Below are 14,816 nucleotides of genomic sequence, written 5' to 3'. Positions count from 1 at the left end.
TCAGTTTAGATTCAATGTTCCTGGATTGATTTAACGTTTGGTCCTTGGATAGGAAAATGCTCAAGTATTTTATTTCTGATTTCATAGAAACATCGCTGATTTCCTTTAGTGGCGAGTCATGCAGCGCAAGAAGTTTGCATTTCTTTAAGTTTAATGACAATCCTGAAGCCTTGGAGAATGTTTTGGTTTTTTTCAGCACTTATTGGGACTTGATGTTCATTTTTCAAAACTAAGGTTGTGTCATCTGCCAGCAGGCTAATAACAATTTCTGTCCCCAACATTACTTCTGTCCCACACGTATACACACACACACACACACACACACACACACACACACCTTAATTCCACTCTTTTATATACGCATGTCTGGAGTTCCGGGAGCTCGTTCTCAACGTTCTGGGGATAATCATAGCTGTGCTGATAGCATTGGCCGAAACGTATCCACAACCAAACCGACATTAGCTCATCCACTCATTCACATATGTGTGTGCCCGGAGGTCCGGGAGCTCCAGTCATAAGTCCGGGTGATCTATGTCCGGAGAAGGCTCACATTAGCCGCTCTAAGGGGTCCTGCTGCCCCCCAGCTTCCCGGCCTTTGAGAAGAGACACATAACTCCGCTCTTCCGCTTCTCCGCTATGGGCCCTGGTACTCCCGATCCTCCGAACTCAGGTGAATTGCGTGACGTGCTTCTGCTCTCCTATAAGCCCCTACACACTTCGAACACGGCTGTTATCACCCTGTTACTGCATTTCAATGACACCCATTTGCTTTCGATCTCAGTGTCTGCCTCCGTACGGAAAAAGCGGGATGGGTGGGGGGGCATAAGCGCATTCGTGGTGTAAGTAATCAGAAGTTAATAGTGTTAACGGTTTGCGAGAAATTTTTAATGCTAGACAAAAAAAGAAAATTAAAAGGATATAATTAAATAAATAGATAGAAAAATAAAATTAAAAACGAAAAAAAAAAATTGTGAGGGGAATATAACATGTAATTAAGTTGGCGGTTCACAAGGAATCTCAGACATCAAACTGTTTTTAATTGAACATAAATAGTACACCCAAATATACAGATGTACAAATAAACATAGCAAGGTAGAACTGAATGTCAATGAAACAACCAGGGATGAGGAAGCAACGGACATCAGGACATTTGTTCTGTATGTAATGAGAAGTTAATAGTGTTATAGGTTTGTGAGAAATTTACAGTGCGAGACAAAAAAAGAAATTAAAAGGAAGTAATTAAATCAATAGATAGACAAATAAGAAATTAAAACGAAAAAAAAAAAAAAAAAATTGCAAGGGGAATGTAACATGTAATCAAGTTGTTTTTTTTTTTTTGTTTTTTTTTTTTACCAAAAAAAAAAGGAACCTCGGACATGGGTAACTATATTTTTTAGTTTTTGGATTTTTCCATAAGTTTTAAGGATTTTTTTTTTTTTTTTTTATATTTCAAAATCGTTTATGAAGACATTAAAATTTGGGGAGCATTTTTGCATTCTGTTCTTGTGAATGAAGAACTTGGCCAGGCCTAAAAGAACATTGACACAGAGTTCATCTGTTATGTTGCTTATAAGTAAACAGAATGTTATATCATCTTTTGAGAAGGAAACTGGTGACGATGGAATGAGAAGGAGAAAAAATATATGGTCAGTGGTTTCAATGTTGTCTTCACAAAATGTACAAATATTATCTTCAAAATTAAAGCGTACCCTCGATAATTCCTTAGATGGGTAGATGTCAGTCATAATTTTGAAGTGGGTCTCTTTTGCCTTGGGGGTATGGGTAGAGTCAGATACATGGTTCGCAGCGTGGCAATCGATTCCTCATCAAATTTATTTAAAATATCCTTTTTTTTTTTTTTGACGTCCAGGGAATAAGTTTCCTGTGAAACATTTCCTAATAAAGGAGTTGCCGCGCTTTCTGTCCACAATTGAGATTCCCTGGAGTGATAGTCGGGGTAACTGTGGTTGTACGGTTCGGTGCGTCATTATATTTTTGGTCAGGAATACAAATTGTCGAGGCAGTGCGTTTCGTAACTTTAGCAACTCTAATATGGGAGGCTTGAATCTGTGTGTAGTACAGAACTGCTCATTGTCCAGAGGACTGCCAGTGTCATCCATCAAGTCAATTATCGACCATATACCTTTCTCAAAGCATTCCTTGTAAAACAGAGGTTTGTTGCCATGCAGTACATATCGATTGTTCCAAACTATTATACTGTGTGGTGAGAAATTGTGTACGTATATCATTTTCCAGTATAATAATATTTGTTTATGGAACTCTGAACATTTGACAGGAATCTTGTTGATATCCAAGTCAGAGATAAGCAGAAGACTCAGGCCGCCGACTTTGTTGAATAAGTAGTTTGGAGTACAATACCAGAAAGAACGATGAGGTTTGATCCAGGATTTCAACCAGTTCACCTTCAATGTCCCATTCAAGCAGTCCGACTCTATCACTTTCAGCCCTCCTTCACTTGTTTCTTTCACCATATGTGATTTTTCTTAGATGGTGTGGTCTGTTCCTCCAGATAAAGTTGAAATTGATTTGGTTAACAGATTTTACGAGTTGATTTGGAGCAGCATTGGAATACGCTGGGTATATACATCTGGATAAACACATCCATTTTAGTCAAATATATCCGGCCTAATATTGATAAATCTCTCTGGAGCCATATATTAGAATTAAGCTTTACTTTGATTCAGTTTAGATTCAATGTTCCTGGATTGATTTAACGTTTGGTCCTTGGATAGGAAAATGCTCAAGTATTTTATTTCTGATTTCATGGAAACATCGCTGATTTCCTTTAGTGGCGAGTCATGCAGCGCAAGAAGTTTGCATTTCTTTAAGTTTAATGACAATCCTGAAGCCTTGGAGAATGTTTTGGTTGTTTTCGGCACTTATTGGGACTTGATGTTCATTTTTCAAAACTAAGGTTGTGTCATCTGCCAGCAGGCTAATAACAATTTCTGTCCCCAACATTACTTCTGTCCCACACGTATACACACACACACACACACACACACACACACACACACACCTTAATTCCACTCTTTTATATACGCATGTCTGGAGTTCCGGGAGCTCGTTCTCAACGTTCTGGGGATAATCATAGCTGTGCTGATAGCATTGGCCGAAACGTATCCACAACCAAACCAACATTAGCTCATCCACTCATTCATATATGTGTGTGCCCAGAGGTCCGGGAGCTCCAGTCATAACTCCGGGTGATATCTGTCCGGAGTAGGCTCACATTAGCCGGTCTAAGGGGTCCTGCTGCCCCCCAGCTTCCCCGCCTTTGAGAAGAGACACATAACTCCGCTCTTCCGCTTCTCCGCTATGGGCCCTGGTACTCCCGATCCTCCGAACTCAGGTGAATTGCGTGACGTGCTTCTGCTCTACTATAAGCCCCTACACACTTCGAACACGGCTGTTATCACCCTGTTACTGCATTTCAATGACACCCATTTGCTTTCGATCTCAGTGTCTGCCTCCGTACGGAAAAAGCGGGATGGGTGGGGGGGCATAAGCGCATTCGTGCTGTAAGTAATCAGAAGTTAATAGTGTTAACGGTTTGCGAGAAATTTTTAATGCTAGACAAAAAAAGAAAATTAAAAGGATATAATTAAATAAATAGATAGAAAAATAAAATTAAAAACGAAAAAAAAAAATTGTGAGGGGAATATAACATGTAATTAAGTTGGCGGTTCACAAGGAATCTCAGACATCAAACTGTTTTTAATTGAACATAAATAGTACACCCAAATATACAAATGTACAAATAAACATAGCAAGGTAGAACTGAATGTCAATGAAACAACCAGGGATGAGGAAGCAACGGACATCAGGACATTTGTTCTGTATGTAATGAGAAGTTAATAGTGTTACAGGTTTGTGAGAAATTTACAGTGCGAGACAAAAAAAGAAATTAAAAGGAAGTAATTAAATCAATAGATAGACAAATAAGAAATTAAAACGAAAAAAAAAAAAAAAAATTGCAAGGGGAATGTAACATGTAATCAAGTTGTTTTTTTTTTTTTGTTTTTTTTTTTTTACCAAAAAAAAAAGGAACCTCGGACATGGGTAACTATATTTTTTAGTTTTTGGATTTTTCCATAAGTTTTAAGGATTTTTTTTTTTTTTTTTTTATATTTCAAAATCGTTTATGAAGACATTAAAATTTGGGGAGCATTTTTGCATTCTGTTCTTGTGAATGAAGAACTTGGCCAGGCCTAAAAGAACATTGACACAGAGTTCATCTGTTATGTTGCTTATAAGTAAACAGAATGTTATATCATCTTTTGAGAAGGAAACTGGTGACGATGGAATGAGAAGGAGAAAAAATATATGGTCAGTGGTTTCAATGTTGTCTTCACAAAATGTACAAATATTATCTTCAAAATTAAAGCGTACCCTCGATAATTCCTTAGATGGGTAGATGTCAGTCATAATTTTGAAGTGGGTCTCTTTTGCCTTGGGGGTATGGGTAGAGTCAGATACATGGTTCGCAGCGTGGCAATCGATTCCTCATCAAATTTATTTAAAATATCCTTTTTTTTTTTTTTTGACGTCCAGGGAATAAGTTTCCTGTGAAACATTTCCTAATAAAGGAGTTGCCGCGCTTTCTGTCCACAATTGAGATTCCCTGGAGTGATAGTCGGGGTAACTGTGGTTGTACGGTTCGGTGCGTCATTATATTTTTGGTCAGGAATACAAATTGTCGAGGCAGTGCGTTTCGTAACTTTAGCAACTCTAATATGGGAGGCTTGAATCTGTGTGTAGTACAGAACTGCTCATTGTCCAGAGGACTGCCAGTGTCATCCATCAAGTCAATTATCGACCATATACCTTTCTCAAAGCATTCCTTGTAAAACAGAGGTTTGTTGCCATGCAGTACATATCGATTGTTCCAAACTATTATACTGTGTGGTGAGAAATTGTGTACGTATATCATTTTCCAGTATAATAATATTTGTTTATGGAACTCTGAACATTTGACAGGAATCTTGTTGATATCCAAGTCAGAGATAAGCAGAAGACTCAGGCCGCCGACTTTGTTGAATAAGTAGTTTGGAGTACAATACCAGAAAGAACGATGAGGTTTGATCCAGGATTTCAACCAGTTCACCTTCAATGTCCCATTCAAGCAGTCCGACTCTATCACTTTCAGCCCTCCTTCACTTGTTTCTTTCACCATATGTGATTTTTCTTAGATGGTGTGGTCTGTTCCTCCAGATAAAGTTGAAATTGATTTGGTTAACAGATTTTACGAGTTGATTTGGAGCAGCATTGGAATACGCTGGGTATATACATCTGGATAAACACATCCATTTTAGTCAAATATATCCGGCCTAATATTGATAAATCTCTCTGGAGCCATATATTAGAATTAAGCTTTACTTTGATTCAGTTTAGATTCAATGTTCCTGGATTGATTTAACGTTTGGTCCTTGGATAGGAAAATGCTCAAGTATTTTATTTCTGATTTCATAGAAACATCGCTGATTTCCTTTAGTGGCGAGTCATGCAGCGCAAGAAGTTTGCATTTCTTTAAGTTTAATGACAATCCTGAAGCCTTGGAGAATGTTTTGGTTTTTTTCAGCACTTATTGGGACTTGATGTTCATTTTTCAAAACTAAGGTTGTGTCATCTGCCAGCAGGCTAATAACAATTTCTGTCCCCAACATTACTTCTGTCCCACACGTATACACACACACACACACACACACACACACACACACACCTTAATTCCACTCTTTTATATACGCATGTCTGGAGTTCCGGGAGCTCGTTCTCAACGTTCTGGGGATAATCATAGCTGTGCTGATAGCATTGGCCGAAACGTATCCACAACCAAACCGACATTAGCTCATCCACTCATTCACATATGTGTGTGCCCGGAGGTCCGGGAGCTCCAGTCATAAGTCCGGGTGATCTATGTCCGGAGAAGGCTCACATTAGCCGCTCTAAGGGGTCCTGCTGCCCCCCAGCTTCCCGGCCTTTGAGAAGAGACACATAACTCCGCTCTTCCGCTTCTCCGCTATGGGCCCTGGTACTCCCGATCCTCCGAACTCAGGTGAATTGCGTGACGTGCTTCTGCTCTCCTATAAGCCCCTACACACTTCGAACACGGCTGTTATCACCCTGTTACTGCATTTCAATGACACCCATTTGCTTTCGATCTCAGTGTCTGCCTCCGTACGGAAAAAGCGGGATGGGTGGGGGGGCATAAGCGCATTCGTGGTGTAAGTAATCAGAAGTTAATAGTGTTAACGGTTTGCGAGAAATTTTTAATGCTAGACAAAAAAAGAAAATTAAAAGGATATAATTAAATAAATAGATAGAAAAATAAAATTAAAAACGAAAAAAAAAAATTGTGAGGGGAATATAACATGTAATTAAGTTGGCGGTTCACAAGGAATCTCAGACATCAAACTGTTTTTAATTGAACATAAATAGTACACCCAAATATACAGATGTACAAATAAACATAGCAAGGTAGAACTGAATGTCAATGAAACAACCAGGGATGAGGAAGCAACGGACATCAGGACATTTGTTCTGTATGTAATGAGAAGTTAATAGTGTTACAGGTTTGTGAGAAATTTACAGTGCGAGACAAAAAAAGAAATTAAAAGGAAGTAATTAAATCAATAGATAGACAAATAAGAAATTAAAACGAAAAAAAAAAAAAAAAAATTGCAAGGGGAATGTAACATGTAATCAAGTTGTTTTTTTTTTTTTGTTTTTTTTTTTTACCAAAAAAAAAAGGAACCTCGGACATGGGTAACTATATTTTTTAGTTTTTGGATTTTTCCATAAGTTTTAAGGATTTTTTTTTTTTTTTTTTATATTTCAAAATCGTTTATGAAGACATTAAAATTTGGGGAGCATTTTTGCATTCTGTTCTTGTGAATGAAGAACTTGGCCAGGCCTAAAAGAACATTGACACAGAGTTCATCTGTTATGTTGCTTATAAGTAAACAGAATGTTATATCATCTTTTGAGAAGGAAACTGGTGACGATGGAATGAGAAGGAGAAAAAATATATGGTCAGTGGTTTCAATGTTGTCTTCACAAAATGTACAAATATTATCTTCAAAATTAAAGCGTACCCTCGATAATTCCTTAGATGGGTAGATGTCAGTCATAATTTTGAAGTGGGTCTCTTTTGCCTTGGGGGTATGGGTAGAGTCAGATACATGGTTCGCAGCGTGGCAATCGATTCCTCATCAAATTTATTTAAAATATCCTTTTTTTTTTTTTTGACGTCCAGGGAATAAGTTTCCTGTGAAACATTTCCTAATAAAGGAGTTGCCGCGCTTTCTGTCCACAATTGAGATTCCCTGGAGTGATAGTCGGGGTAACTGTGGTTGTACGGTTCGGTGCGTCATTATATTTTTGGTCAGGAATACAAATTGTCGAGGCAGTGCGTTTCGTAACTTTAGCAACTCTAATATGGGAGGCTTGAATCTGTGTGTAGTACAGAACTGCTCATTGTCCAGAGGACTGCCAGTGTCATCCATCAAGTCAATTATCGACCATATACCTTTCTCAAAGCATTCCTTGTAAAACAGAGGTTTGTTGCCATGCAGTACATATCGATTGTTCCAAACTATTATACTGTGTGGTGAGAAATTGTGTACGTATATCATTTTCCAGTATAATAATATTTGTTTATGGAACTCTGAACATTTGACAGGAATCTTGTTGATATCCAAGTCAGAGATAAGCAGAAGACTCAGGCCGCCGACTTTGTTGAATAAGTAGTTTGGAGTACAATACCAGAAAGAACGATGAGGTTTGATCCAGGATTTCAACCAGTTCACCTTCAATGTCCCATTCAAGCAGTCCGACTCTATCACTTTCAGCCCTCCTTCACTTGTTTCTTTCACCATATGTGATTTTTCTTAGATGGTGTGGTCTGTTCCTCCAGATAAAGTTGAAATTGATTTGGTTAACAGATTTTACGAGTTGATTTGGAGCAGCATTGGAATACGCTGGGTATATACATCTGGATAAACACATCCATTTTAGTCAAATATATCCGGCCTAATATTGATAAATCTCTCTGGAGCCATATATTAGAATTAAGCTTTACTTTGATTCAGTTTAGATTCAATGTTCCTGGATTGATTTAACGTTTGGTCCTTGGATAGGAAAATGCTCAAGTATTTTATTTCTGATTTCATAGAAACATCGCTGATTTCCTTTAGTGGCGAGTCATGCAGCGCAAGAAGTTTGCATTTCTTTAAGTTTAATGACAATCCTGAAGCCTTGGAGAATGTTTTGGTTTTTTTCAGCACTTATTGGGACTTGATGTTCATTTTTCAAAACTAAGGTTGTGTCATCTGCCAGCAGGCTAATAACAATTTCTGTCCCCAACATTACTTCTGTCCCACACGTATACACACACACACACACACACACACACACACACACACCTTAATTCCACTCTTTTATATACGCATGTCTGGAGTTCCGGGAGCTCGTTCTCAACGTTCTGGGGATAATCATAGCTGTGCTGATAGCATTGGCCGAAACGTATCCACAACCAAACCGACATTAGCTCATCCACTCATTCACATATGTGTGTGCCCGGAGGTCCGGGAGCTCCAGTCATAAGTCCGGGTGATCTATGTCCGGAGAAGGCTCACATTAGCCGCTCTAAGGGGTCCTGCTGCCCCCCAGCTTCCCGGCCTTTGAGAAGAGACACATAACTCCGCTCTTCCGCTTCTCCGCTATGGGCCCTGGTACTCCCGATCCTCCGAACTCAGGTGAATTGGGTGACGTGCTTCTGCTCTCCTATAAGCCCCTACACACTTCGAACACGGCTGTTATCACCCTGTTACTGCATTTCAATGACACCCATTTGCTTTCGATCTCAGTGTCTGCCTCCGTACGGAAAAAGCGGGATGGGTGGGGGGGCATAAGCGCATTCGTGGTGTAAGTAATCAGAAGTTAATAGTGTTAACGGTTTGCGAGAAATTTTTAATGCTAGACAAAAAAAGAAAATTAAAAGGATATAATTAAATAAATAGATAGAAAAATAAAATTAAAAACGAAAAAAAAAAATTGTGAGGGGAATATAACATGTAATTAAGTTGGCGGTTCACAAGGAATCTCAGACATCAAACTGTTTTTAATTGAACATAAATAGTACACCCAAATATACAGATGTACAAATAAACATAGCAAGGTAGAACTGAATGTCAATGAAACAACCAGGGATGAGGAAGCAACGGACATCAGGACATTTGTTCTGTATGTAATGAGAAGTTAATAGTGTTACAGGTTTGTGAGAAATTTACAGTGCGAGACAAAAAAAGAAATTAAAAGGAAGTAATTAAATCAATAGATAGACAAATAAGAAATTAAAACGAAAAAAAAAAAAAAAAAATTGCAAGGGGAATGTAACATGTAATCAAGTTGTTTTTTTTTTTTTGTTTTTTTTTTTTACCAAAAAAAAAAGGAACCTCGGACATGGGTAACTATATTTTTTAGTTTTTGGATTTTTCCATAAGTTTTAAGGATTTTTTTTTTTTTTTTTTATATTTCAAAATCGTTTATGAAGACATTAAAATTTGGGGAGCATTTTTGCATTCTGTTCTTGTGAATGAAGAACTTGGCCAGGCCTAAAAGAACATTGACACAGAGTTCATCTGTTATGTTGCTTATAAGTAAACAGAATGTTATATCATCTTTTGAGAAGGAAACTGGTGACGATGGAATGAGAAGGAGAAAAAATATATGGTCAGTGGTTTCAATGTTGTCTTCACAAAATGTACAAATATTATCTTCAAAATTAAAGCGTACCCTCGATAATTCCTTAGATGGGTAGATGTCAGTCATAATTTTGAAGTGGGTCTCTTTTGCCTTGGGGGTATGGGTAGAGTCAGATACATGGTTCGCAGCGTGGCAATCGATTCCTCATCAAATTTATTTAAAATATCCTTTTTTTTTTTTTTGACGTCCAGGGAATAAGTTTCCTGTGAAACATTTCCTAATAAAGGAGTTGCCGCGCTTTCTGTCCACAATTGAGATTCCCTGGAGTGATAGTCGGGGTAACTGTGGTTGTACGGTTCGGTGCGTCATTATATTTTTGGTCAGGAATACAAATTGTCGAGGCAGTGCGTTTCGTAACTTTAGCAACTCTAATATGGGAGGCTTGAATCTGTGTGTAGTACAGAACTGCTCATTGTCCAGAGGACTGCCAGTGTCATCCATCAAGTCAATTATCGACCATATACCTTTCTCAAAGCATTCCTTGTAAAACAGAGGTTTGTTGCCATGCAGTACATATCGATTGTTCCAAACTATTATACTGTGTGGTGAGAAATTGTGTACGTATATCATTTTCCAGTATAATAATATTTGTTTATGGAACTCTGAACATTTGACAGGAATCTTGTTGATATCCAAGTCAGAGATAAGCAGAAGACTCAGGCCGCCGACTTTGTTGAATAAGTAGTTTGGAGTACAATACCAGAAAGAACGATGAGGTTTGATCCAGGATTTCAACCAGTTCACCTTCAATGTCCCATTCAAGCAGTCCGACTCTATCACTTTCAGCCCTCCTTCACTTGTTTCTTTCACCATATGTGATTTTTCTTAGATGGTGTGGTCTGTTCCTCCAGATAAAGTTGAAATTGATTTGGTTAACAGATTTTACGAGTTGATTTGGAGCAGCATTGGAATACGCTGGGTATATACATCTGGATAAACACATCCATTTTAGTCAAATATATCCGGCCTAATATTGATAAATCTCTCTGGAGCCATATATTAGAATTAAGCTTTACTTTGATTCAGTTTAGATTCAATGTTCCTGGATTGATTTAACGTTTGGTCCTTGGATAGGAAAATGCTCAAGTATTTTATTTCTGATTTCATGGAAACATCGCTGATTTCCTTTAGTGGCGAGTCATGCAGCGCAAGAAGTTTGCATTTCTTTAAGTTTAATGACAATCCTGAAGCCTTGGAGAATGTTTTGGTTGTTTTCAGCACTTATTGGGACTTGATGTTCATTTTTCAAAACTAAGGTTGTGTCATCTGCCAGCAGGCTAATAACAATTTCTGTCCCCAACATTACTTCTGTCCCACACGTATACACACACACACACACACACACACACACACACACACACACACACCTTAATTCCACTCTTTTATATACGCATGTCTGGAGTTCCGGGAGCTCGTTCTCAACGTTCTGGGGATAATCATAGCTGTGCTGATAGCATTGGCCGAAACGTATCCACAACCAAACCGACATTAGCTCATCCACTCATTCACATATGTGTGTGCCCGGAGGTCCGGGAGCTCCAGTCATAAGTCCGGGTGATCTATGTCCGGAGAAGGCTCACATTAGCCGCTCTAAGGGGTCCTGCTGCCCCCCAGCTTCCCGGCCTTTGAGAAGAGACACATAACTCCGCTCTTCCGCTTCTCCGCTATGGGCCCTGGTACTCCCGATCCTCCGAACTCAGGTGAATTGCGTGACGTGCTTCTGCTCTCCTATAAGCCCCTACACACTTCGAACACGGCTGTTATCACCCTGTTACTGCATTTCAATGACACCCATTTGCTTTCGATCTCAGTGTCTGCCTCCGTACGGAAAAAGCGGGATGGGTGGGGGGGCATAAGCGCATTCGTGGTGTAAGTAATCAGAAGTTAATAGTGTTAACGGTTTGCGAGAAATTTTTAATGCTAGACAAAAAAAGAAAATTAGAAGGATATAATTAAATAAATAGATAGAAAAATAAAATTAAAAACGAAAAAAAAAAATTGTGAGGGGAATATAACATGTAATTAAGTTGGCGGTTCACAAGGAATCTCAGACATCAAACTGTTTTTAATTGAACATAAATAGTACACCCAAATATACAAATGTACAAATAAACATAGCAAGGTAGAACTGAATGTCAATGAAACAACCAGGGATGAGGAAGCAACGGACATCAGGACATTTGTTCTGTATGTAATGAGAAGTTAATAGTGTTACAGGTTTGTGAGAAATTTACAGTGCGAGACAAAAAAAGAAATTAAAAGGAAGTAATTAAATCAATAGATAGACAAATAAGAAATTAAAACGAAAAAAAAAAAAAAAAATTGCAAGGGGAATGTAACATGTAATCAAGTTGTTTTTTTTTTTTTTTTTTTTTTTTTTTTTACCAAAAAAAAAAGGAACCTCGGACATGGGTAACTATATTTTTTAGTTTTTGGATTTTTCTATAAGTTTTAAGGATTTTTTTTTTTTTTTTTTATATTTCAAAATCGTTTATGAAGACATTAAAATTTGGGGAGCATTTTTGCATTCTGTTCTTGTGAATGAAGAACTTGGCCAGGCCTAAAAGAACATTGACACAGAGTTCATCTGTTATGTTGCTTATAAGTAAACAGAATGTTATATCATCTTTTGAGAAGGAAACTGGTGACGATGGAATGAGAAGGAGAAAAAATATATGGTCAGTGGTTTCAATGTTGTCTTCACAAAATGTACAAATATTATCTTCAAAATTAAAGCGTACCCTCGATAATTCCTTAGATGGGTAGATGTCAGTCATAATTTTGAAGTGGGTCTCTTTTGCCTTGGGGGTATGGGTAGAGTCAGATACATGGTTCGCAGCGTGGCAATCGATTCCTCATCAAATTTATTTAAAATATCCTTTTTTTTTTTTTTTGACGTCCAGGGAATAAGTTTCCTGTGAAACATTTCCTAATAAAGGAGTTGCCGCGCTTTCTGTCCACAATTGAGATTCCCTGGAGTGATAGTCGGGGTAACTGTGGTTGTACGGTTCGGTGCGTCATTATATTTTTGGTCAGGAATACAAATTGTCGAGGCAGTGCGTTTCGTAACTTTAGCAACTCTAATATGGGAGGCTTGAATCTGTGTGTAGTACAGAACTGCTCATTGTCCAGAGGACTGCCAGTGTCATCCATCAAGTCAATTATCGACCATATACCTTTCTCAAAGCATTCCTTGTAAAACAGAGGTTTGTTGCCATGCAGTACATATCGATTGTTCCAAACTATTATACTGTGTGGTGAGAAATTGTGTACGTATATCATTTTCCAGTATAATAATATTTGTTTATGGAACTCTGAACATTTGACAGGAATCTTGTTGATATCCAAGTCAGAGATAAGCAGAAGACTCAGGCCGCCGACTTTGTTGAATAAGTAGTTTGGAGTACAATACCAGAAAGAACGATGAGGTTTGATCCAGGATTTCAACCAGTTCACCTTCAATGTCCCATTCAAGCAGTCCGACTCTATCACTTTCAGCCCTCCTTCACTTGTTTCTTTCACCATATGTGATTTTTCTTAGATGGTGTGGTCTGTTCCTCCAGATAAAGTTGAAATTGATTTGGTTAACAGATTTTACGAGTTGATTTGGAGCAGCATTGGAATACGCTGGGTATATACATCTGGATAAACACATCCATTTTAGTCAAATATATCCGGCCTAATATTGATAAATCTCTCTGGAGCCATATATTAGAATTAAGCTTTACTTTGATTCAGTTTAGATTCAATGTTCCTGGATTGATTTAACGTTTGGTCCTTGGATAGGAAAATGCTCAAGTATTTTATTTCTGATTTCATGGAAACATCGCTGATTTCCTTTAGTGGCGAGTCATGCAGCGCAAGAAGTTTGCATTTCTTTAAGTTTAATGACAATCCTGAAGCCTTGGAGAATGTTTTGGTTGTTTTCGGCACTTATTGGGACTTGATGTTCATTTTTCAAAACTAAGGTTGTGTCATCTGCCAGCAGGCTAATAACAATTTCAGTCCCCAGCACGTCTAACTTTTGGATATCGTTGCTCTTTTCAACATAAACGGCTAGCATTTCGGTAGCAATTATAAATAAATAGGGTGAGATGGGGCAACCTTGGGGGATTCCCACATCAACATGGAAGCTCGGAGTGGTGCCGCTTGGCAGGGTGACACAGCTATGAATATTCTCATAGAGCCCACGGATCACATTCCTGAATATTTAACCAAATCCAAAATGTTCGAGCGTTGCTATGATAAATGGATGTTCGACCGAGTCAAAGGCTTTAGAAAAGTCCAAGAAGGATATGCGGCCATTATCTTCAATGCGATACGCCTCTAAACCCATCGCTCGCCCCGACTCGGGGAATCCTAGAGCCTACTTGCACCCCCGCCCTAACTTAACTCCCTCACTCGTGGAGCTCCCTGAGCTCCACACATCCCGGAGCATCACGCCGACTCATTCACATTTGAATGATTGTCTTTATTTTATGTCCGCTAGATAGAGGCATCCGCACATGCGCATCAGTGGAGCTTCAGGCCGGCTGAGGCATGGACTGAAAATCATAAAGACATGTGTGATGAGCTAAAAGGAAGATAAGCATATTTTTATAATAAATGTAAGAAAGAGAGGGTAATGCAGCCTCAGGGCGGCACTGGCCCGTGTCTCTCCAAGCCTGCCTTTGGGGGGGGGGGGGGGCACGGAGCAGTGTCTCCCTGTGCCGGTCCCAAGCCCGGATAAATGCAGAGGGTTGCGTCAGGAGGGGCATCCGGCGTAAAACGTTTGCCAAAACCAAACATGCGAGTCAACCATAACTATACCATACCGGATGGGTCGCGGACCGGGTTAACAACGACCGCCATTGGTACTGATGACCTACAGGGTACTAATGGAAATCGGGCTACTGTGGGTCGAAGAACAAGAAGAAGAAGAAGAGGAGGAGTGCGTGTTCGGAAGCAGAGAGAGAGGAGGAAAGGAAAGAGCCTGGGACTGAGAGTAGGGACTTTGAATATTGGGACTATGACAGGAAAAGGTAGAGAGT

Source organism: Fistularia commersonii, unplaced genomic scaffold (genome assembly GCF_037954325.1).
Source record: "Fistularia commersonii isolate RoL2024-O1a breed Wild unplaced genomic scaffold, RoL_Fcom_v1.0 HiC_scaffold_79, whole genome shotgun sequence".
NCBI classification, from domain to species: Eukaryota; Metazoa; Chordata; class Actinopteri; order Syngnathiformes; family Fistulariidae; genus Fistularia; species Fistularia commersonii.
This window is presented reverse-complemented; position numbering follows the sequence as displayed.